Genomic DNA, 21,918 nt, shown 5'->3' with positions numbered 1-21,918 from the left:
CTCTGGGTTTGCAAGAGTTCACAATTGCTGTCATCCAGGGTTAGGGCGTGATAAGCAAGCAGCTAGCCCCAGCCGTTCACAGTAACCTTCCCCTGATAAGTTGCTGCTGAAGTACACTTAGCCTCATGATATTTATTGAAACAAACACCTTGGGTGCAGCTATGTGTAGATTTTTGGCATTTGCAGGAGTCATGGTAATCTTCGGGATATGGATTCCAAATTTCACCTGAATACAGCTGCATAGCAGTGCAAGCAGGTATGTTTAAAGTTTCTTAATGGTGTCTTCAGCCAGTAAGATTGAGGCACATTTATAAACCAGTTTGCCACAGACAGCTGCTGGCAAACCTTTTTTGTAATGCTAAATTTGTTTTCAAAACCAAGCATGGCTCAGTGCTATTGGTGTGAGCAGAGACTTGGTCCGGCACCAAACTTGACATCTCCCGTCATGATGTAGATAGAGTGGCTCTAGGTGAAATGCTGAACTACAGAAGGCCAGGAGTTTTAAAAAAAGGTTGGTAAAATTATTTTGCTCTTTTTTCTAGGAGCAGCCTTTTCTCTAGCATTCCTTAGGCTGAACTTCCCCATGGCTGTGCAAAACAGTCTGCTGTGATTCAGGAATAAGCCCCAGTGGCTTGAGGAAAGGGGTTCTGGACCTTCTGTGCAGATTCTGCATTCTCATGCATTAATCAAGTGTTAATACAGACAATCTGGAAAGCAAGCCTTCCCTTGCCTTCACCTCTGCAAGGCTGTTTTCTCAGCAGTGAGTTCACCTGGTGGGGTTAGACCCACAGAGGCAGAGCAGGAGGAGGATCCTGGGAACTGGACTCATCCCTCCGTGGCCAGGCGTGATCAGCTCTGCTAGTGTTTATCACATGCATTGCACTGTGCAGGCACAGTGTCTCTTAGGGTGTGGCTTCTTCAGAACTTTAATCCCAAGTAATTGAAGGTTGCTAGTGAGCTAGTAATGGGCCTGCTTCCTTTTCCCCCCAAGTGCCTGTTCTCTTTTCTCTCCCCGTTGTCTGTTCCATGCTCCATGCTGGCACTGGAGTTCACCAACCCAGGTCAGTAACTGACAACAAACTCTCTTCTTTCCGCTCGGTCTTCCCCCGCCACCCACCCCCCCCCAGCATCCTGTGTTCGGAGTCTTCTCGTGGCTTTTTGAGCACTGGTGCCAGCACAAAGATGATGACAGGAGCAGAGCAGAAAGGGAACCAGACTACCACTTTGTTTAAGTAACCTCGGAGCAAGCACCCTTGGTGTTTATATAGGTCTCCTAGGCTGGGCAACACACCAAATCCTGAAACAAGTCCAGAGGCCATGGCTGACCAAACACCAGCATGTTTCTATTAGGCTGGTTATTCCTGATGACTCCTGCTGCGAGAAGGGCTAGAGTCAGGACCTACCGTGTAGTAAAACATATTTTATACACATGACATATTTTCCATGTTCATCTGAGGCAGCTAGGGACTCTACGCCCTTTCTCCAGGTCTGACATGGCAGAAATTCACTCTCTCTGAGATAGTCTTATATTTATGCTGGCTGAGGATTTTAGTCCTGAATGCTAGGAAGTTTTCTGTGTGGTTAACGAGCGCGCACCTCTGCAGTTACTGGTATTAAGACTATAAACTAAATTAAAAATACCGTGGTAAGGCTCTACTTCGGGCGTTCAAAAGATGATCACTGTAAAAAAGTTAGAGGATTCCATATTCTGTAGCTGCATGTCTTGTATTTCTATTGGTCACACAAAAGTACAGAGCAACTTGGAATAATTACCATGATTTGACCTACTGTCTGGAATACCCTGTTCTCTGTCTTTTTTGGTCTGCTCCTATAAAATAGGTGGCAGCAAAGCCAGTCCTGTCTTTTTTAGCATTTGTCACTGGGGTGGGGGAAAGCATGTGAGCTTGCCTCAAGGACTGAGAGCGAGACAGAGTAGGATGGAAAACTGTTGATGCAGCTTGCCTGGCACCACAGGCTAACACTGTGGGAAAAATGGGAACATTCAGACCTTTATTCATTGGGTTATTAGTGAAAAAGCTTGATCGTAGATGGTAAGAATGCACCTCAGTTTGAATGGCATAAATACCCGCATACAGGCTGACCTTTTTCCTCTTCTGATATTTTCTGGAGGAGTGTTGCTTAGCAGAGCTCTAATGCAATGAGATGGGTTTGTGTTGCGCTAACTTTGTTAGGTGGCAATTGGTATTAGGCAGAAAAAAAAAAGAGCAAAAGAGCCTTTCCAAGACTGTTCTGGTTTGGGCTAGATAGCAAGGTCGTTCTCCGGGAAAGAACAAACAAAGTCAGAGCCTCTGACCACACAGTTCAGAGATCGTTCTGGAGGTCCGGCTTCCTTTTTGGCAAATAGGAGGCAGGGCTGTGTGGAAGATAGAGGTGGCCAAAACCTGTTGCCATCCTACTCGCTTGGCTCCCTGAAACAATCTGCAGTTTTACTAGCCCATTTCCAAGTGAAAGGGAGCAGGCAAGCAAGCTGTGCAACTCGCTAGCGTTCTTGATTGTTAGCTTAGCGAAAGCCAAAATCAAGCCACGTGTAAGGTCTCGGGGCAGCAGCAGTGGCGGTGTAGGTGGCAAGAGCAGGACTTGGGACCAGGAGCACCTGGTTCCCAGCACTTGTGCCCACCTTCTAGCGATGGCTTGCCCCTGTTTCCTCTTGCCTGCTTTCACCATCGTTACAGCAATGACATGACAAAAGCTTATACTCTTCATGGTAGAAGTGAAAGTGTGTTTTTTCTCACCTGCAGCAGGTAACACATCTTTTTAAAGACTGCAGGCTGCCTTGCTAGGGTCAGCAACCTGGGTTTAAGTCCTGTTTTTTCAGATGTGGCCTCTGCTTTTCCAGGTGAATTAAAAAGAAACAGGCAAATTATCATACTTGTTCTTTTGTCCGAGAGCTGTATTCATGGGGAATATATTGATATTCTAGGGATCTGTTGATGCCTTTTTTTCCCCCTCTATTGTAATTATGCTCCCATAACAAGAGTTTGTCCCAAAGCAGAGTTAGGACAAAATTCACGTGGATTAAAACCCCCCAGGCTCCCCTCATTCAAACAAAGCAGCACCAACCTTTTCTGAGAGCAGACGCACGGATGTTTCATTCTGATAGTACAGGAGTCAAAGCGCAAAATCTACTCCTCCCCTAAATGAAATGTTCCTATTTAATAAACTAAATTGATCCTGCATTTAAACTTTTGTTCTACCAATGGGAAATGTGCTTTTTATCTTTGTTTTGAAGTATTTTGGACATTTTAATTGTTCGTTATCCTATTAAATCAGAGTAGCCTTCCCAGCCCTCTCAAACCTATATTTAAATATCCATCCTAAAGTAAGCAATAAGAGTTTTTCTACTGTCTTTGGAGAGATCTGGGCTCACTTAACTTCTTCTAGCAAACTGATACCGTGACCTGTACACCCTCTGTTTCCAGATTTCTTCAGATCTTATTTTTCCCAGCTTTTTTTTTTTTGTTTTTTTTGTTCTGCTGATTGCCGAGTGTCCCAGAGCTTCATTCCTGGTTCTTGTGAAATGCTTTTAATATTCCACACCAGTACATCTGTCTTCCCAGTTGTGTTTGTATATACAACCGGACATAACTGCAGTCAGCTGGATTGTCTGTGGGAATATGCTGTGACTCCAGTGGAACTTTCTAATCACCATTAAGGATATCCGAAGCTCAACAAAAAAATTTTATGTTTTGGATCCCATATCCATTAAAAACTTGCAAAACTTTCATTTACATTTCTCTCTTGCGAGCTTACTGCTTTTCCTTTTGGCATTTCGTGCCACTTCTGTGCTTACCTGAAGCGTTTTCTATTCCAAGTCGCTTGGTTGAAACGGAGCTGGCCGCAGCTCTTCACCTCTGTGCTTGGTCCCTTGAAACTTTCGGAGCAAACTTGACGGAGCTCTGCCCTCAATCCTGCTGCATCATGAGATGTAGCGTGGGACATGGACACATTCCGTCATCCCTCTTGCTCAGATCTGCCCGTGCATGGCGTAGCCATACGTTACCCCGCCGTGTGGCTCTGGTCGCTGTCACGCTGACCCCAAGGGCTGAACCTTCAGCAGTGGGGGTAGGTGTGGGTTGTACAGCGGGAGCGAAAGAGGGTGAAGCATGTGGCACAGCGGTTCCCGCCGTGGATGGGGCAGAGCGGGGAGGCTGGCACGCGCGTCCTGGCAGTGTTCCCGGCTGGCTGCCCTGCGCCGCGCCTGCCGCAGCAGGCACCCGCGCTTCCTTCTTGCCACGTGTGCCAATTATTTTCATATTCTTCTATGAACTGCAGAGATAAGTGGTTATTGAACTCCCTTTTGGTTGCCAAGAGTGATCAGAAATTCATTCCTCTTTGTGGCTGACGCTTGCTGCTTTCAGAAGTGCTCGGGCATGTTTTATCGCTTCGTCGAGCTACTGGCTTCCAAATCTGCAGGGTTATGGTAGCTGGAGGGGGGGCGAGGTCTGCTGTAGGCTTTAAAGCCTCAAACTCTGCTCAGGCTGACAATGGCTGCTGAATACTGCCTTTGCCAGTTCTCTGCTTTGTTTTGACAATGTCGTTTCCTCTCATTGTCCTAGGGGCTTTTTCTTGGCTGATGTTTTTCTGCATAGTTCAGGGAACTTTTTGTTTCATCTGCCGTTTACGGACACCTATGCCAGAGATACCCGTGCAGTTGTGCAGATACCAAGCTTAACAGGCAGCTTATTCTTTACACCAGTGAATCTCAAAGGCACCACTGGGATGTTTTCTACAGTGTAAGCTGTGTTGTGTTCTGCTCTGTCTGCTGGTTTATAGCACGATGGTCCCAAATGGCAAAGATGAAGAGGAAAATAACATTAAAGTTTCTTTTTATGTTACAGGGCAGGCATACAGCTCAAACTGCAGTTTAATCTTGTACTGGGCACAGTTTGTGTCCTTGTCTTCTCCCAGGATGAAGAGCAAGTTACAAAAACAAGATGTAGGAGAAAACATTCCTTTGAAAAGGAAGAACCCTTACGAACCTGATGGCAAAGCTGCAAGGCTTGGCAGCTTTGCTCAATAGAAGATACAAGCGTGCCTCTCTGAGCTTATGGATTTCTTTTCCTAAAAATTGACGAGGCTGATGACTTTCTTGGGGGACCCTGTCTTCCTTCTCGCCCTTGAGGTTGCCACCAAGCAGAAAAGTACCTTCTGCAACGTGAAGTGCTTCACCCTTTTTTGCTAGTTGCAAAGATAATGTCCTTAAACAGGATGCGTCATCAGCTGGAAAAAGTGACTGAGGCTGTGCAACACAGCTTTTTGCAGACTGTGTGCTGACAATACTATAGTTGCTCAGAGATCAAAGCTTAATGGCATGAATTGAGCTCAAATGTCGCAATTATTACTTTAGCAGGATGTTCTATTATTTCTAGATTCCGCTAGAGAAGAGCTCATTCTTTGAGAGCCAAAAAAAAAAACCAAAAAAAAATCTGCTAATATGGACTATGGATTTTTGGACATTGGCCGTGATAAAGCAAATCAGCTTTTCTGTTTGTTTTTGCTGGAGAATGGACTAGATTTTGGCTTTTTTTTGTGTGTGTGGGGGAAGTAGGGGACGTTCAGTGTGATGTTGAAAGTTGAAATGCTTCACGTATTTCACAACCTTCCAGTAGAAGCTGGTTTTTTTCTAAAATAAATGACTGTATTTCATCTTGAGTGTTATACTTGACATTTAAGCAATTCCTCTTGCCTAAGTGCATGCCACAGTCTCATGCATGTGCTTTTCTTTGGGTCAGTCCAGCTGTGGCACATGCAAGCTTGACATCTTCCATTGCATTGGAGCTGCACTTGTTTTCACCAACAAGCCTTTTGAGCACGCTGGGAGTAATGAGAACCAGTTGTCGGAGTCATTCTGGTAGGCAAACCTGGGACAGGTTTTCAAAACAGCTCGGCACGTTGTGTCACAAGGGAAGCTTTTAAAACATCAACTGTTTCTGAAAATGTGGCTTTGTGTAAATGTCTAAGGAGGCACTGAGGACTTTGGAAAACGTAGTCCAATTTGTATTGTGGAGTGCCTTGTAAGGCAGTGCTTGACTCTTTGGTGAAATATCCCCCCTGGTTTATTTTTGATTGGTAGGGATGGGCCCACCGTGGCCCAGAAATACATCTTAGGAGTTCGGCTTTGACAAGACAAGGGAAGACAGATGCTCTGAAAGAGTTTGGGGCCGGGGATTTCAGTGCTCATTATGTTAATTCTGGGCCAGGTCTTTCAAAATGGTTGTCTGTTGAGCTGTTCACAAGTGCAGCATTCGGAAAGGCTCAGCACAAAATATGCTGACTTTTGAAAAATCCATTTGTTCAGTCCTAGTGCCAAAGCTAAATACCTTTAGAAACCCCTTGCCATTTTGCCTAGATAGTTGGGAAGACACATTTCTGCTCCTAACATGACATTATATTAGTTCCAGCTCTTGCCAGAGCAAGATCCAGGCTCCTTTCTCTGTGCGGTACCTAGTGCAGCAAGCAGAACCCAGTACTGGGCTCGGGTTTTGTCACTGGTTGTTTTAATAGCAGCAGTTAAAGTGGGTTGTGAATAGGTATTTTATTGTCAGCCTTGTGCTAGAAGGAGGAGTCCTTTTCCACTGGTGGTCTCCAAATTTCTCTGAGGTTGGTAACAAAGTGGAGTCGTTTATTCAGTGTTTTGTAAGTGTGTGTGTGCTGCCTTAAGGACCCTGTGGATGAGTGAGATGGTGTGTGGCTCGGTTTTGTCTGGACCAGAGGTGGCAGGTTGCTAGGGGGATTCCATGAGACTGTTTCATCAGCTTCCTGATATTTTGGCACTATCCTTTTAATGTTAGTTTTACAAAATTTGGCATGCTTCTCAAGGAGGGAAAATGAGTTAAACTGGTTGTGGATTATCATGAAGATGGATCTTAAAGTGCGCCTGTCATACAAATGATTGTTATTTAGAGGGCAGATGGATGGCCATGTTGAAAGCAACATATTAGTTGCTTTCAGTATTAGTAAGCAGTGGAGAAGAACAAGGTCAGAACCTGTTTACTACCTAACCTAAGGCCAGGTGCTCAGTGTGTGCAAAGCGATGTGAACTGGTAGAGGATCTTGCCAAGAACTGCCACTCAGATATTGTTGCTTGTGGTCCTAATTAAATTCTTGCGGGCTGACCCAGAAGCTCATGCTGTTTGCAAGAAGGAGTCGGTGCAAACCCTGTGATGTGGTCTTGGGTGATTTTTGGAGAGGAGAGCACTTCTTGCTTGAATGACTTTGTAGATGGGATAGGAAACTTGGTGTCCGATATTCATAGGGCAAATGGAAGATAAATGTCCTCTGCGGGGAGCTTACGAAAGACTTGGGTTTAGTGCCTGTGTGGCCCCACTGATAACGATCCTGTGTCCCAGGTGGCAGGCTGTAGGTTCAAAGCTCACACCTCCACTGCTGATCCTGCATTGCTTGCGATTGCTACAGAGTCTAGCAGTGCCTAAACCAGGAGACAGGCGTGTGGGATCTGGTGGTTATAGCCTCATCTCTGCTTTTGCTTTGCTTGTGGCCTCAGGTGAGTTGCTTGAACCCTCTGTGCTGCTAGCACTTTTCATGGTGCCTTTTTGTAACCTAGTTCAGGCTCTTTGGGCTAAAAGATTGCTTTAAAAGAGCAATAACGTTATTCCTATTAAAACTATCATTGTTTGGGTGGCAGTTTCCCCTCTTTGCTACAGCTCTAACAGAGGTTTTAAGTTTTTTGACTTCTTGAAAGTTTTAGAGGTAGAAATACCAGATTTGCTCCTATGAGTTTTGCAAGCTTTGCATGAGTTTTTTTTGGTCGCAGAACGGACATTACTTCTGATTCTTGAAGCACTGGCTGTTTCTGCTGTGGATATCATCTCCAATTAGATCTCTAGCAGCAGGATAAAAATTTGCTTGCATTTGTTCACAGCTGCTCTTTATCTAGCTTAATCTCAACAGAGTTGGGATTAATGCTGTTTTTCCTCCTCTTTTACTCTTATTTGAAGTTGCATAGATGCAAAGTGCTTTTCACTGTCTGGGAATTGTGGAAGTTACTGTGAAGGTGCCCACCAAATACTTGTGCGTTGAGAGCTTCCTAAGGCCTCGTACAGTCATAGGTTGTGCAAAGTGGATGTAGTAATTTTAGAGTGTCTTGGTTCTAGCTACTGTGCTGGAAGAAGCGAAATCCTGGTGCTCTGCAGAGAAGTGGCCAAGATGCTAGACCTTGATTTGGGAGATATGAATTTAATTCTGGACTCCTGGCTTAACGTGCACCTCTGTTACTCAAATGCCTATCCAGGCCACTAGTTCCCTGATGGTTTGTCTTGTTTGAGTCAAAATGTCAGTTCATGAGGTGGGCACTTCTGTCCTGCCTCGGTGTTCGTAGCCCTCATGGGGACCTGCTCTCAAGTGGTGGCATGTGGAGCACTGGGGGACTTTGGCCTTGGATCTGGGCTGTGCAGAGTTGACATGGCTTGTGATATTGCTTGTGCCACAAAATGCAGCATTTCCTTTAGTCAGTGCCTAAAGGAAATGAAATGTTAAGACACTTCTCAGCCTTCCCGAAGAGGACTACATTTCTGATGAAACCGGGGGTTTGTGCTTTAGTTGCCCCTTTTCTTCCAAAGCGGATCTTTTTCAACTTGACATATACATGGGCAAAAGCTATTGGAGTTAAGCAGATGTACAACTTTTCGTCTGAGGCAGAAAGTGTAAAGCGCTGTATACCATGTCTGCTCGTGGGAGGCTGTAGGCGTTCAAACCCATGCTGTGTCCAGTAAATAATGCCTTTTTTTCCCCTCGTAAGGTCATCATCTCTAGATACTAGATTGGTACTCTCCTTGGCTGCTTGGTCTGTGGAGAGCCGCCAGTGGTGGTGGCTTCTGTGATGTGGAAAGTCTGACTGAGAGAACGGGGCAGAGGCTGCTAACTGATTTCGTGGAGGCCACTGAACCTCCATTGACTAGAAAAACCTTTTAGATCTGCTGACCAGGACTGGGTTTAAGTCATTGTTGGAGACATAAAAAGTCCATAGTGTTGTGCCAGAATCCTCAAATGTTCCAGTCTCATAAGGTTTGATTAAGTTCGCTTTGTTCCCGGACTAAATAGCGATTTCTTCTCTAGGGGAAAGGTTTTTTCGCCCCCAAAAGAAAGCAAACAGCTGCATTGTTTGCAGAAAGCTGCTTTTGAAGGCTATTTTATGTTTACTTAGTACAGACACCAGGCATGGGGGTGGGGAATTGATTCCCTGCCACTTGAGCTTTTTTCCACTTTAAATCTACAGTTGTAAAAATACATTGCTTTGTATTAAAGATGGTTTGGGTCTGGAGACTCTTGGCATAACCAGCTAATGGACTTCTCAACAGCCATTCTACTTCCAGCTAGTGGGTAGCACTGATCTAGAGAGAAAGGGTTGATCAAAGTATGTGTCTCACTGTCAGCGTTTTCAAAGGTTGCTGTGTAGCCCAACTTCCTCCTAGGAGCAATTTTCTGCATTGCACGCTGAGTTGGAACTGCAGCCCTGTTGGTCTGGAGGCCATGCAGGGTTTCTGCCACAGGGGGAAGTGTCACAAGCAGCGAGTCTTCTGCCAAGGCAGGCAGTGGGACAAGCGTGTGGACCCCTGTGCTGTGATTGTGCTGGTGGGCTCTGCAGCTTCTGGGTCTGGGTGAGTAGAGAAGGTCCTGACTGGTGTTAGAACTTTGCCGAGAGCAAAGCAGGAACCCCAGCCCAGATCAGAAGGTACGTGCCGATTGCTCTGCACCTCCTGCCCATTCTATGGTGTCCACTGATTCTGCAGGCTAAGCGAGCTCTTTTGTAATTATAAGGAGAAGCTTTTCCCTGGGAACACATGGGGGAAAACTCTTATCAGAAGATGTGGGGAAGTATTTGGATGTCTTTTACTTGATCCCCCCTGTCCGTTTTTTTTGTCAGGAATTGGGGAAAACTTGAGACTCCTGACAAATAGCGTGTTAATTGCACACAAGTCCAAGTAGCGTGTTGATAGAGCATGCAGGGACATATATATATACTGAATCCCTACCATTTATTTGCTAGGTAAATACAAAATGGCTTCTTAACCCTTACTTTGTCTTGGCTGGCTGGTTAACTGAATGATCAGTGCTGTATCTGTGCTGTGTGCCTGGATTCAGGACTTTATTCCAAACATGCATTACCTGTTTCAATTATCAGACAGCCCCTTCTGAGGATATCTATTCATTTGTGGCAAGGTGGCAGTTTGAGCTTGCACCCGAATTACTAGGCAGCTGCCAGGTGTACCCCAAACTTGTAGGCAATTTGAGTGTCCCCTGGTGTTCCCCATGTAGTCTTTAAGTTTTGCAGTTGTGTTGTATGTGCTGGTGAAGAGGTGGAAAAATGCTGAAGCAGAGCAAGACAAAAACAGATTTCTGGGAGATGCAGAGAAGTAAGCCTGATGCCTCTAGGCTTAAAATTTCTGTATATTGGTATCTGCCTCTACTGGAAGACTTGCAGTGTTCACACAAGGAAAAGATTGGGTGTGAAAATAAGATGTCGTACAGAAAGACCTCTTGACGGCTAAGTTGCACTGTCTGTTGCAGCTGAGGGAATTCCGCCTACTTTCACAGAGTAAGTGCTTTATAAAAGCAAGAGATTGCACTTTAAATGGATGGGTCCAGTATTGCCAGGTATAAATCCACATTCTCTTCAGCGGAGCTGTGGTGCTTTACATTGCAGAAAACTTGTGCTACGGTTATGAATTCACACAGCCTTTCTTACTCTAGACAGAAGCAGTAGTGCTGCTTTAGACCGTTCCAGTTAAGCATCAGGAGCCATCACTGATACCTGCTGTTGGCTCAAAATTTTACCTAGGTGAGACAGAAAGGCCTGCATTGGAAACTAGCTGGTATTTGTGCGTTTTGGCACTGCAGTGCAAAATGGCAACTTGGATTTCCCAGCTATGTGGAATTTACCGGTCTGGTCTACAGATGGACTTCAGCTCCAGCTGAGCTGGGAGTGATGGGTCTATCAGTTTTCTGTGTCTCTGGCTTACAACTCTTGCCTGTTGTCAGCTGGAGGAATGTCTGAAAGGGCGCTAACCCATTTTCTCGGAGATCCTTAGCTTGCAGAGCATTTTCTGATGCATTAGTAATTCAAGTGGACCTAGTTAACTTCTATCAGCAGTGAACCAAATATGTCAGCTTCTGTGGATAAAAAGTGGAGACAGCTATAGGCATCAGCAAACCTGCATTACCCCGCCTGTAACAGATACCGGGGCAGAGTATGTCTTTGAAGCTGTCATCCCAGTGTGGCTGGAGGAAGAACTGGGCATGCTTCAGGTTCAGGTTTTCTGCTCTTGGTGATTAGTCCAGTGTCAGGCCCTGTCCCCTAGTTTAATGTAGGGACTGGTAGTGCTTACCTCTGGGCCAGGTTTACCAGTCTTAAGACACAGTCCTTATAAATCAGTATTTTTGCTTCATTTGAAAATTGTGTCCAGGCAAACTGTCCCTATCTGAAGGCTAGAACATCTGCTTTGTTCCCAGTAAAGTTTAGCTGAACTCCAGAGAGCTGGAGTCCAAGCAGACAGCCACAGCTGAGTCTTCCCGGCTGCATGGGCTTCTGCTGATCAGCTGAGATCTGTTAAATGATCAAATATGTGCTCTTATCTCACTGCAGTTTGCTAGCGCAATGTGAACCCTACAACCTCTATAAAGCAATATTTCTGTCATCTGGATCCTGCAAACTGACTGCAATTGCAAGGGACCAATGTCTGGATTTCCACTTACGTGGATTAACTCAGTTTAGCTCAAACATTCCACAGATTGCTTCAGATTTTATTCTGCCTCTGTGCAGGTTATTAAGGCACAGGAGTTGGGTGGATTTCTGTTGATGAGGATGTCAAAGGTCTCTTTGGCTCTTCCTGGGATCCTTGCTGCACTCTTCCTGGGGCACCTTATATATGTGGATTTTGGTATTTGGCTATAATTGTTGGAAAGCATTGGAAGGTAGCTTGTTAGAGAGAGTTGGCAGTATTCTAGATGGGGGGAATATGGAGTGGGTACTCTGAACACCCTTCAGAGGGTAAAATCTATTGACATAACTACCAGCGATTGCAGAAGCTTGTGCAGTCCCTTCCTGTCCTCTACTTCTGTATGCCAAACTTGCCCAGTGGCTGCAGGATTGGACTTGGGCAGAAGGGCTGATGTTTTGTGGCATGCATGCTGGAGAGCACAGCAAAGCAAATGGAGGCCTGTGACCCACAGACCAGTATCCTTGTGGAAAAAATGCTTGAAAAGAGCAGTTCTCCTAGTGTTCCATGGAAGATTTTTGTGCTGTTAGTGGTCACAGAGTGCCTGTGCACTACCTGAGTAGTAATCCAGGTTGCTCAGCAGGGCGAGTTAAAAGCGTTGTTGCCAAATCCCCCAAATCCTGAGCAGAAACGGGTGAGTGGAGGGGGTACGGAGGAGGGGTGATAATATTCCCTACTTTGTTTTGTTTCTGGGTTACAAGTTAATTGCAGCGTTCAGTGTGTTAATGCTGACACGCAGAGGAGGTGCTGCAAAGCCCCCTGTATCCAAGCCTGTAAGCAAAGGTGTGCTTTGGGTCCGTCAGCATGCACGCGCAGTCCTCAGCAGCCAGGGTTTGTCCTCTGAAATTGTCCACAAAGGGCAGGGTTTGTTTGTTTTTTTTTCTTTTTCCCCTGCTGTGGATGTGCTATTAGCCTGTCAAGTGCCTCACTGTGAGCATGCCTGGGGAATTCACTGCTTACCAGCCTGATGTGCATGCAGCTGGGATGTGTTTGGCGTCAAGGTGCTCCAACCATCAGGAAGCACTGGGCAGGGGAGGAGCGCTCTCCTGTCAGATCAGCTGGGCATCCCGCTGTGAAGGAGCATCTGTAGAGGTCATGTCGGTGAATTACAGCCGTACCTAGCAGAAGTTAATGAGCCCATGCTGACTGTACGCTCGGCTGCCTGTGTGCTGACACCAGGTTCAATTTGTAGGATTTTGTAGGCGTCTGTTATTGTTCTTTGCTTCCCCGAACTGGCATTAAGAAGCACTGTTGTCCTCTTGTGATACCACAATGTAATTATGTGTAGAACTTGGCGTAATGGCTTTAATTGTTTTTGTTAGTCATGTTAGGGAACTTTTTTTTTTTGTAACACAGACATATATTATTAGAGTCAAGTTTTTAATCTCCAAGTCATTGTAATAATGGAATTTACTTTTGGATGAGACTTAAAGGCCCCAAGTGTTCATTAACTCAAAGCTCACATCCAGAATTGCCATTTAGCATCTAGTCTTTCTCCAGTGTGGACTGGTCAGAGCATTTCCTGAGGAAGTCTTGCGTTCCTAGCACATTCATGGATTTTGGTTTTTGGGAACCTTTTCAATGCAGTTTGCAGTCAGGCATGCAACTCTGAATCATAGGGCAAGGGTACTGGTATGTGGGACACTAGAATCAAAAGCATGTGTGTTCCTGGTTTAACAGATGTGGGAGGGATCGGTTCTCCCACTGTGTGTTTGGATCAGCTGCTAGCCGCCTTGTTAACACTGAGCCTGTCAACAGGGTGTATTCAGGTACATGAAACAGAATTAGTTTGATGTGGATTAACTAAAGTCCTGTGTGGACGCTCAGATTAAGAGTAATTTCATTACTCTTAATCTGAAGTGGCCTTAAACTCAAAAGTAAATTAAGTTATGCCAAATTAACTCTGGAGAAAAGGTTTAATGAAGTTTAGCTAATGTAGTATAAGCTCACCTTTGCATTTCATTGAGCCTTCCTGGAAGTCTGTGTGTACCCAAGCCCATGCTATTATTAATAGCCACCGAAGAGGTGAAGGCGTTTTTTAACCCTTCATACTTTCTCATACTCTCGGAAGGTGCATACTGAATGGACCAAGTTCACAACAGTGTTGGAGGCCAGGTGGTTACAAGGCCTGTACACTGACTCAACAGCAATTTTCCATTCACTTCATCCAAATATGAATGGCTGCAGGGTCAGTCTTAGTCACGTACCTTCAAGGAAATGGATGTTTCTCCCTTGCCTGTTAAGTGCATAGCATTTTCTCCTACAAGTGGTGATGTTGACTGGATTTCAAAACAAAGGCTTTCCTAATTTGAGAGCAGGCTTTTCACCATTAAAAAAGTAAATATGGAAAGAAGCTTTAAAAAAAAAGGGGGGGGGGAGGTTGAGTTATATGGTTCAGTCTCATTCAGGGGGGTCTCTAAATCAGCTTTCAAAGCCTATGATTTTATCCTTGTTCTGGGCTGTTCTTACTCTTGGAATTTTGGGGCAGGAAGGAAGAAAATTGTTGTCCTGCGAGTATTGCATTCTTTTGTGCCTCGGAGCTCTGAGGTAGGAGACAGTGTGTCTAAATCTGAGCTTACTGAGACCCATGAGGCTTGGCTGGAGCACATGGGGTAAGAAGGCAGCGGTGGGGAGTGCCCTGGGGGGCTGCAGGGTTACCTGGGGTCACAGAACGCAGCCTCTGCCTTTCCCTGTCTTGTCCCCTTTTCCGTTCTGACTGACACAGCTTTTCCCTTTCAACTTTTTTTTTTTATTCTCTGCCCTTAGTTAATGCCCAGCCACAACATTTCTGCTGTGTACTGCCACTGCTGCTGCACAACGGGAGCTCCCAGGCTTTCCTGAAGGAAGATGGCTTTCTGGACGCAGCTGGGATTGCTGCTATGGAAGAACTTCACCTACAGAAGAAGACAGACAGTAAGTATTAGCCAAAGGGGTTTCTGAGGTCTAAGTCGTAGCCTTGTAGCATACTCTTCAAACAAAACAGGGAAACACCCTGCATCCTAATGTTTTTGCCTCTAGTGGTCCCTGGCAGAGCAACTGGTCTGCCTTGGGAAAGACCCAATTCAAATCAAAGGGAGCGGTGGGTGGACAGAAACCAGAGGACTTGAAGGTGCTCAAGGCTTCTGTCCTGAATCTTGGCATGCGAGAGTGTCAGAGTGCTGAAACACCCACGTCAAACCAGGCAGAGAGGGTGTGTGGCTGCTGTGTGCAGCAAGGAAGGTGTGGGATGGAAACCTATGCTATGACCTGCTTCGCTTCACGGGGGGGCCACTGCCAGGCTGCAGGGATGTGGGCTTAAAGCTTTTCAACGCTGGATGCTGCAACAACAGCAACAAAACTCTGCCATATCCCAATGGCAGAAGTGGTGGAGGCAGTAGCAGGCATCATCAATCTCTTTGATCAGGGAGAGAAACCCAAGCCTTTTGTGTAACTTTACAACAGGAGGTGTAGTTTAGGTGACTGGCACAAGACATGTTCTTACATTGGCATGGAGACAGATCCAGGCAACTGATGTTTTTCTACCAGCGTGCATTCTGATTAGTTTAAGTGCCAGCCTCACCATCTGTTAGCAGTGTGGGAATGTACCTGTTCAGCTAGACAATGCGCAGCTAGAGTTTCTCCTTGTGGTGATGAGGCGCAGGAGCATGCATCCACTAGGCTGTTCTTAAAATTCTTCTGCCTTTGCATTAATGAGAGCTCACTGGTTCCTGTAACTCCTGCAGACAGCTAAAAGCTGGAGAAAACGTGCTATTTCCCCTCCAGGGATTTAGGGGATGACTGTGTTGGGCAAGGGCATGTCCTGTACAACAGGCCTGTGCAGGGGATCTGTCTGGTTAGATCTGACCTTGAGGAGGTATGGGTAGGGAATGTGAAGGGAACATGAGTTACTGAGGTGGTGAGTGGAAAGTGGTCTCTCTGATAAGCTTCCTGAACCCTGCAAATGTCAGGGTTCTTGCCAGCTGGTTGGGGCTGGGTTGTTTTAGAAACTTAGAGTCACAAGGGAGGGGAGGCTATCATATTCACCCCTGGAGATGGAGACAGTCTCTGAAGTCTGCTCAGGTGTCTGAGGCTTGTTTTCACAGGGCTCGTGTCCAGTGAATCCAGAGCTGGTATTAGTCCACTCTTAAATAAAACCGGACAAAGGGGGCTCTTGGCATCTTTGACTTGTCCTGTATACCTCAGTGGTGACAGAGCTGCCAGTGATGGCAGGAATTCCTGTGCCATCTGTGTGTTCTTGTCCGTACCGCAGGAGCCTTGGTCTCCCAGGACAGGACTTCCCAGCTGGGAGGCTGTGGGCTGCGTCTGCTGAAAGGAGTGGGGCTGGCTGCTCTCTGGACGTATGGGCCAGCATCCTGACCTGTGAAACAGCCTCATAATTTAGAAGAATGTTGCAATGGGGCTGGGGAGGATAGTCTTAAAACTGGGTACAACTACTAAAAAGATAGGCTGTTCTCAGTTATTGCCCATGTAACCTAGGCTCTTAAGAGCTTGAAAATGGTCTCTTCCTCATGTGTCTTGACCTCTCTCAAACTGCCTTTAGCAACTAGGGGAACTCCAGGACATTGATGGGTCCTCTGGAGCAATGCTTAAACTGGTGAAACCAGGAGGAGATTTCAGAGGAGCTGAGTTTTACGCTGAGGATGATGGCTTTTTTTTGTCAGGGCCTTCTAAAAATAACGCATCATGTTTCAAGATGACACGAAGAGGTCTGAGTCTAGCGTGCCTGTCCCGTCATGGTAGCTGTAGGCTAGCTTACTGGGCAGCAGAGGTGCATGGGGCTCCTTCAGCAATGCCACAAAAACGAAGTAGGTAAGCGTGTGTCAGTGAAAAAACCTTCCTGCCTGTAGTTTTGTCATGATCTTGGATCTGCTCATCTATTTTTTGGTACAGAATCGCAAGGGTTGGAAGGGACCTCAGGAGATCTAGTCCAACCCCCCTGCTAAAGCAGGTTCTCCTAGAGCACGTTACACAGGACTTGATCCAGGCGGGCTTTGAATCCCTCCAGAGAAGGAGACTCCACAACCCCCCTGGGCAGCCTGTTCCAGTGCTCTGTCACCCTCAGAGTAAAGAAGTTCTTCCTCATAGTCAACTGAAACCTCTTATGTTTCAGTTTGTACCCATTGCCCCTTGTCCTGTTGCTGAGCAGCACTGCAAAGAGTCTGGCTCCGTCCTCTTGACTTCCACCCTCGAGGTATTTGTATGTGTACCTTCTGGCAGCTTCTGTATTGGTTTTGGTATTTGGTATTTGGTCAAGTAGCCAAAGGCCATGAAACTGCTTATAGTCTCTGTCCCACACGGGCATTTTTAGTCAATTCACAGTGAAGGCTTGAGATATCGCTTGCTCCTGTATCTGTGGGGGTTTTCTCATTAACAGTCCCCATTTGGGCTTTACTTGAAGATGTCAGGAGGGGAAGGCCACTTCACAGAAGATGTCAGAAAAGTAGCAGGACGTATCTTCTTGCCATGCTCTTATCATGGCTGGACAGACACTTGTCTATTTGCTTCACCGTTAGGAGACCAGTGCCCTTGAGCTGGGTGTGCTGGTGATGGCTCTCCCATTTGTACTTGCTGAAGATGTAGCCCAGAAGTCACTTTGATCCTTGCCCTTCCTCCCACGAGAAGCGTGGGCTGGCCTTTGCTTCCCACTGAACCCTCTCCTCGGCTGCTGTGAGCTCAGGCTGCGTTGCGAAAGATGGGTTCAAAGCTCAGCCTGACGTGTGCAGCTGGAGCGTTACTTTGTACTAGCTAACTTCCAACAGCACCAGAGTGGGGTGAAGGAGTTTACAGGGGGAGAGGAGGAAAGAAAAATCACGTTCAGGGGTCACTGTGTAAAAACACTTCTCTCTCCCCGCTGTCTTGCAAATAAGGAGATACCTCAAACATGCTGGAGAGACTGGTCAGCTGCTGGTAGCTCCCTACGTTGAAACTGGACCATGAAGGTGGGGAGGGTGGTTGAGTGTCAGATGAGGTGGTAGTTTGGTTAGTTCTTGCTCAGCAGATTTCCTGTTCACCCAGTGTAGATCTCAATATGTAATGGTATCCTGCATCATCAGCCAACTGGTATGAGGCATGCTTTGGGGACCAGCCTCAGTAAAATTAGGAGGAGTTCATTCTTGGCCAAGTGCTGTCTCTGAGTTCACCTGCTGTGCACAAATGGGATGTTCCTCCTTCTGCTCCAGAGGGATGGAGCAGGGGTGGAAGAGTTGTTGGGCATCTGAAGATTCATTTCTGTGTTTACCAGGCTGGTCTAGTAGTTGCAGCACAGAATTGGGTGAGAAGACTTGATTTTTCAGTATCTACTTAGTATGAACCCAAGTGAGACATGTCCCCTTTACTATCTCTGTGTCCTCCTCTGCAAAGGCCACAGCAGATGAACAGGGCTGTCACGGGACAGTCAGGAAGCAGCAGGGGAAGCAACGTCCTGACCTCTAGGAGCAAAAGGAAGAGGATTCAGTTTTTTATTGAACAGCACAGGAGGTTGGCCAGGGAGTCCAAACTCTCTATTGAAATGCTACTGAGGCATTGAGCTTGACCCCATGCAAGCGTCTGGTGCAGCAGTTGCCAGCCGCCTCCCACTCAGTCGCATTTCAGTGGCTGCCACGATGCAGCAGTCTTCAGCTGTACAAGTGCAACTTGGTCAGTCCAAGCTGCATCCCTCCTTCCTCTGTCCTCCCTGGGCCTGTCAGTCCACGAAGGTAGACATCTAGTGCGTGCAGAGGCATACAGCGCCGTGCACGCAGCCCACACGTGGTTAGCTTCGTGATTGTGCAATTAACCATAACCAGGCATGCAAAAGAGGTGGCCAGGCTCCCCCTTCAACAACGGGGCCATTCGGCCACTACTGTCCACCCCAGCATGGTGTGGCTGGGGCTGGTATTTCTCTGAGCAAGCCAGGGCTTCATCTCAAGGGCAGCATTTTCTTTCTGGTTCTGTAACAGTCACAGGGCTGCAAGGGACTCTCTGGCCACCTTGGTCACCCTGAGAAGCCTCCACAAGCCCAGCTGACACCACTCTTGCCCAGAAAGTGTAGCGGCAGTTGCTCGTGGTGTGTGCTCTTTGCCTACAGACAGGGTGGCGGGGGGCTGTGGTGTGTGCCAGAGCGTGGCCGTCAGTGGTGGCAGAGGGAATGGTTTGTCCTGGCTTCACAGCCACTTTTCTGTCAAGAGGAGGAAAAGTCTTGCTGCACCATCCCGGCAGCAGCTGTGAGGGGATCCTGAAAAGGGAAGGAGTAGACAAGTTGTCAGCGTCCCAGCTCTGGGCACCTCTGACCTCTGGGAGCCAGACCACTGTGCAGTGCAGAAGGAAGCAGGCTGTCGCTGGTAATGGCTGTGTGTGTGCTCTGACACCATCTTCCTTATTGCAAAAACAGAGACCAAAGATACTGAGGCATTTTCCTGGCATCTTTGTTAGCATGGCCTCAGTGGAGTTTCTTATCCAGTAGTCATAACAGTATGTGCATGAAAATAACGGGTGGGGAACAATATCCCAAACTTATCCTGCAGAGGCTGGCACTGTTACCAGGTGTGCCTGGGAGACTCTGGTGCTCAATTTTTATGTCTTTCGGATAGGGTTGCCATTTGGCTGGATGCAAGCCATTAAGGGCATCCCTGAACAGCCATCCTAGATGGCTTCCTCTGCTGGAGCAAGTGGTGTTTGTTTTAATGCACTGTTTTTACAGTGTGGGATTATTTTGAGGTACAGTAGTTGCCTAGAAGTCTCACCTCAAAGTTTGTGTGGAGTGCCTTGTGCTGAGTGTCACGAGCCTAATTTTAGCTGTTAATGGTGTAACACAGGAAGACACGTTTGTGCGTGGGGATTCTGTCTCCCACTGGGGTGCAGGTCATATCCTATCCGGCTTGCAATAAGAATGATGTAGACATCTTACTAGGAAAGATGTGGTTTTCCAGGAAAGAAGGCAAAAAGCTTTCTCTTTTGCTTGCCTGAGAAATCACTCTGGTTTCACGCTCCCAAAGGAGGAAAAATGCAAGAAGTAGCAGCATAAAAAGCTTTCAGTCATTCCTTGTCTCATGGCTTACATAAAATGCATGTTTAGGCAGCCTTTCTGGAGTGGGAAGGGAGGGGTGTGGTTGGTGGAGCTCAAGCCTGGGAAACCTCAGCTTGTGTCTCAGAAGCTCTAGGCTGAAGTGTGGCTTTGTCCACATGCTTCTGTGGGATGCGACACATCTCAGTGAATTTTTCTGTGCTTCAATTCCCTGTATAAAAAACGCTCTGCATTTAATAGCAGGCCTTTCTTACATCTGGTTGTCTAGTCCCTATAAATAACTGAGGTCTTTGTGTCTTTACCTGATGCACACTGGCCGTCTGTAGGTACCCTGGGCCAGTGGGTGCCTACCTTCGTGAACAAACGTACATTAGAACAAAACAATAACTAGGTACGAGCTTAATCTGAGTGGCTCTGCTTTCCTGATACCAATATACTCCTGCAGCACTGAATTTGAAAGATTTGGCATAGCTACGCAGCGGCACAATTTCCGTGCCTGCTATGTTAGGGTAAAAGCTCAGTGGTTTACTCTGAGAATGGGGTGCAAGTACTTCTTGTTACCTCTAAAATACAAGGCTAAAAATTCAGCTCATTGCTGGGAAGATTCGTTGTGAGGTTTCTTTCGGTCAGGGGAAAAAAAGAAGCCAAAAATAGCCCTTAAACACACCCAGTTTAGTTCCATAACTGGCACATATCAATGAGAAAAGCCCGTAATTCTTTGCAGATTATCCTCTGAAGCTGGAGGAACAAACCTCTTGGTCCAGGAATGCATAGGCAAAGCAAAGTGGGGCAGTGCTTGCAAAACTGTCCTGGCTTACAAGTGGATTGTCCTGGAACCTCTGTTCTGTCCTGTATTTTTGAATATGATGTCTTAATACTTTGTCTGTATTGTTTCCAGTTCCAGCTGCTGATCGAAGTTGCCTGGCCTCTGTTTATCTTCTTCATCCTGATCTCTGTAAGACTTTCATATCCGCCCTACGAGCAGCATGAATGTAAGTACCAAAAACACAGCAGCTGCACCCAGAATGGTTGTTGTTTCATGGTTAGAAGGTAATAATACAGCTGGCAAGACACAGAGAGCAGGGGCAGTCGTGGCGTACTTCAGTGAGAAATCTTCGGGGAAGTTTTAATGGCTCCTTTCCTTCCACCCTGGGGACTGCAGTGTGTTCTGACATGTTAGTGTTGCTCCAAGTCTGTACACTGCTGCTGTTGTTCTTGCCGTTTCTCATTTTTTGCACTTATAATGTATTAGCTGAGAATTTGCTGTAGAACTATGACAAGTCTGTAAAACCCACACAGAACCCAAGTCTTGTTTCTCATCGTTGATCTGTATGTGACTTAGCATAAAAAGACAGCAGCGTTCAGATCTGTAAGAAAGCAATCTCATTTTCAGGCAGTAATGTGGGTTAATGTATCACATTAAAGACCACAAGAGCAATTCCGTTCCTTCTAACCATTAGACTGTCAGCTCTGTATTCAGTAGATTCAGCAGTCTTACGTTTGGGGGGGGAAAACTATTCTGCTTTTCTCTTTACATCCTAAATGGGCACATTTCTGCTTTTCTTTCAAAGGAAGCTTATTCTTGTTCTGGAAATTACAATCTTTAGGCCTCTGTGTTGGTTGCCATTTGATTTGGGAAGCATGACTTGTTTTTTGGCAACATGCTTCATCTTACTGTGATTGGTGACAGCCTCATACTGCAATTAGCTGACTGTGGAACAGTTCTTTGTTTATCTTTCCTGATTATCCTGATTTATCTTGCCTGATTACTGCAAGGTAAGGTTTAAGGGTCAGCACAACATGATTCCGGAGGGCACTCTGAAGTGTTTCATGCTTAAAATGAGTAAAGAACTAGCTCTTACAGCACTTATCCTGTGGTTCTTTGCAGTGGCTGGGTCATTTTTTGCTGCTTGCTAGGCTTTCAAGCTAGCAAGGATCCTTTCAAAGCTTAAGTGTTTAATGTTTGTGGTTTCCCATTACACTTTGGACGCTGCTGGTCCCGTGTACTGCCTAACTCGGTTTCTGCAGTACTTGGCAGGGTAGCCGAAGCCTCCCTAAATTAAATCTCATACTTTGCTGCGTGACATTTGAATTGCCTTTTCTGGCTGAATGTTAACAGCGGCATTGGGAGAGATACCTGTAATATGGATAGGGGGCTGA

The 21,918-nt window shown here is 46.3% G+C and overlaps 1 long non-coding RNA gene across 1 annotated transcript; it reads left to right on the top strand.

Annotated features, from left to right (window-relative positions):
- On the top strand, positions 1–20,980 carry LOC118451972. Its single transcript, XR_004841586.1, has 3 exons — positions 1–256; positions 14,523–14,669; positions 20,657–20,980. It is a non-coding gene; the product is annotated as an uncharacterized LOC118451972 (long non-coding RNA).
- The last annotated feature ends 938 nt before the right edge of the window (positions 20,981–21,918 follow it).

This window comes from Egretta garzetta, unplaced genomic scaffold (genome assembly GCF_000687185.1).
Source record: "Egretta garzetta isolate BGI_Z169 unplaced genomic scaffold, ASM68718v1 scaffold693, whole genome shotgun sequence".
Classification (NCBI taxonomy): domain Eukaryota; kingdom Metazoa; phylum Chordata; class Aves; order Pelecaniformes; family Ardeidae; genus Egretta; species Egretta garzetta.
The sequence above is the reverse complement of the archived record's forward strand: the minus strand, read 5'-3'. Positions and strand labels throughout refer to the sequence as shown.